This window comes from Sciurus carolinensis, chromosome 10 (genome assembly GCF_902686445.1).
Source record: "Sciurus carolinensis chromosome 10, mSciCar1.2, whole genome shotgun sequence".
Classification (NCBI taxonomy): Eukaryota; Metazoa; Chordata; class Mammalia; order Rodentia; family Sciuridae; genus Sciurus; species Sciurus carolinensis.
The window spans coordinates 38,942,594-38,945,812 of record NC_062222.1 but is presented as its reverse complement, the minus strand read 5'-3'; the positions used below and the strand labels follow the sequence as shown (position 1 = coordinate 38,945,812).

At 36.5% G+C, this 3,219-nt stretch overlaps 1 pseudogene; it reads left to right on the top strand.

Annotated features, from left to right (window-relative positions):
* Positions 1-616: 616 nt before the first annotated feature.
* LOC124994173 (histone-binding protein RBBP4-like) lies at positions 617-1,870 on the top strand (annotated as a pseudogene).
* The last annotated feature ends 1,349 nt before the right edge of the window (positions 1,871-3,219 follow it).

Below are 3,219 nucleotides of genomic sequence, written 5' to 3'. Positions count from 1 at the left end.
CATTTACATGGGGTAATAATGTTTGATTCATTCTGTTATTTTTCCTTCTCTCCACTCATCCCAACACTCTTTTCCCTCTCTAAAGTCCCTCCTTCCTCCATTCTTGCCTCCCTCCCATCTCTCATTATGTATCATCATCCATTTATCAGCGAGATCATTCGTCCTTTGTTTTTTTGGGATTGGCTTATCTCACTTAGCATGATATTCTTCAACTTCATCCATTTGCCTGCAGATGCCATAATTTTATTATTCTTTATGACTGAGTAATATCCCATTGTATATATATGCCACAGTTTCTTTATCCATTCATCAATTGAAGGACATCTAGGTTGGTTCCACAATCTGGCTATTGTGAACTGAGCAGCTATGAACATTGATGTGGCTGTATCTCTGTAGTATGCTGATTTTAAGTCCTTTGGGTATAGACCAAGGAGTGGGATAGCTGGGTCAAATGGTGGTTCCATTCCAAGCTTTCTAAGGAATCTCCACACTGCTTTCCAGAGTGGCTGCAATAATTTGCAACCCCACCAGCACTGTATGAGTGTACCTTTTTCCCCACATCCTCGCCAACACCTATTGTTGCTCCACATGCTCAATTCTGGGCTACCAATGTCTCATGGGCTGGACCACAGTGGCAAACAAGCCAGCAGCCTTTGAGGACCCAGTGGAAGAACTTGTGATCAATGAAGAGTACAAAATATGAAAAAAAGAACATCCCTTTTCTTTATGAGTTGGTGATTATTCACGCTCTGAGGTGACCAAATCTAACAGCTTTCCAAATGTAACCAGACCAGAAAGGAAAGATTCCTGTAGTCAATGACTCGTCCTGGGGACACACACATCAGATGAACAAAACAATCTTGAGATAACCAGTGTACAGCTCCATAATGATGATGTTCAGTTTAATGAATCACACAATAGTGAAGAGAATTCAGAGTTTTTTTGGCTTGGTTAGAACAGAAAATTGAAATAGAAATTAAGATCAACCATGAAGGAAAAGTAAATACTGCAGGATATATACCCCAGAATCCTTGCATCATTGTAACAAAGAATCCATCTAGTGATGTTCTTGTGTTTAACTCTGAAAAATCCTTCTAAACCAGACGGTTATGGAGAGTGCAACCTGGACTTGTATCTTCACAGACATCGAAAGAATGACCATGAGCTTTCTTGGAATCCAAATCTCAGTGGACATTTACTAAGTGACTCAGATGACTATTCCATCTGCCTATGGGATATAGGTGCCATCCCAAAGGAAGGAAAAGTGCTCAATGCAAAGACCATCATACACAGGGAATATAGCAGAATTAGAAGTTGCCTGGCATCTGCTCCAAGAGTCTCCATCTGGGTCAGTTTCTGATGATCAGAAACTTGTGATTTAGGATGCTCCTTCAAACAACCCTTCCAAACTAAGCCGTTCAGTTGATACTCACGCTACTGAAGTGAACTGCCACTCTTTCAATCCTTATATATAGAGTTAATATTTGCCACAGGATCAACTGACAAGACTGTTGCCTTGTGGGATCTGAGAAATATGAAAAGTTGTTTTCCTTCAAATCACATAAAGATGAAATATTTCAGGCTTAGTGATCACCTCACAATGAGAATATTTTGAATCCTAGTGATACTGATGGCAGAGGGAATGTCTCAAATTTAAGTAAAATTGGAGAGGAAATATCCCTAAAAGACACAGAGGATGGCCCACTAGAGTTGTTGTTTCTTCATGGTGGTCACATTGCCAAGATATCTGATTTTTTCCTGGAATTCCACTGAACTTTTTGTAATTTGCTCTGTATCAGAAGATAATTTAATGCAAGTGTGGCAGATGGCAGAGAACATCTATAACAATGAAGATCCTGAAAGAGTGTGATCTTAAAGTACAACAATCTTGGTTATGTCTGTATTTGTATTTTAGACTCCTTTTCCCCCCACCTCAACCCCAAGGTTGATTTGACACTGGTTTTGAAACACAGACTTTGCTCAGCTATCCCACTATTACAGCACTACCAACAATGCTATTAGCTATTTCATTATCAAAAGTGTCTGAGAGTGGATGATAAATCATATGGTCACCTTTCCCATTATTTTTTTTTTATAGTATGGATGTTGGTATTGCCAAGGTGTAGCACGTGCTCTACAGAATGTCACAACAAACAACCTGTTGGTCTCCTCATCACTGAACTTTTTTTGCTCTTTTCAGAAATAGCTTGACTAAAGTTTTTATAGAGATTTTTCTGATTAGTAAAAACATGACATTTTTCTTATTTTAAAATCTCTCAGTGATCTAAAAATCAGACACTTGATTTATTAAACAATATTTTAAATTATTTTCTTTATTGTATTTTTACACATTATGATATTGCATACAAAAATCTGAGAACAGGATACTGCACTGTTTGGTTGGCCTATATACTATCATTAAATTTTTTTCAAGAAGGATTTAAATTAATTAAAAGACACAAAGTAACTTAGTAAAATCTGAATTAAAAAGTAAAATCTGGACCAAAGAGACAGGGAAATGAAAATATAGTAAGAGAAACTGTCCATTATTTTCAATAGTTTATTCATTTACTATTGATGCTGTGGCAAATTACCACAAACTTAGTCTTTCAAAAGAACATAAATTTATTACCATATAGTTCTATAGATTAGAAGTCCAGCATGAATCTCACTGGGCAAAGATCAAGTTTTTTTTATCCATTATTATCCACTTATCCAAAAGCAATGGCAGAATTATAACATTGTGGAAGTTCCAGAGAAGAATCTATTTCCTTGTTTTTCTACCTTCTAGAGATTCTCTTCTTTCCTTGACTTAAGGACTCCCTCAGAAAAGTAAAGTCAAGTGAAGTCCTTCTCATATAGCCATCTTTCTGGTTTTCTTATTCCCTCTTCCTGGTGACAACACTTTTTCATATATTTCAGGGTAATTTCACTAACTTAATGACAGTTGATTTACAATCTTAATTCTATCTGCACCTTTAATTTCCCTTAGTTACACCCTAATATAGTCACAGGTTTTAGGAGTTAGGACATACACTTCGCTGGGGGACCATTATTCTGCCCAAGATAGTAGATCATCCTCAAATTTGAATCTTTTAACTTCCTAAAAACCAAGACAAAAAATAATGTTAAAACAGAGCAAGGTAAATCCAATCAGTCAATGTACCAGTTCTGAAGGAAAGGCAAAGTTTTTCCTAATGACATTTGTTGAAGAAAAAA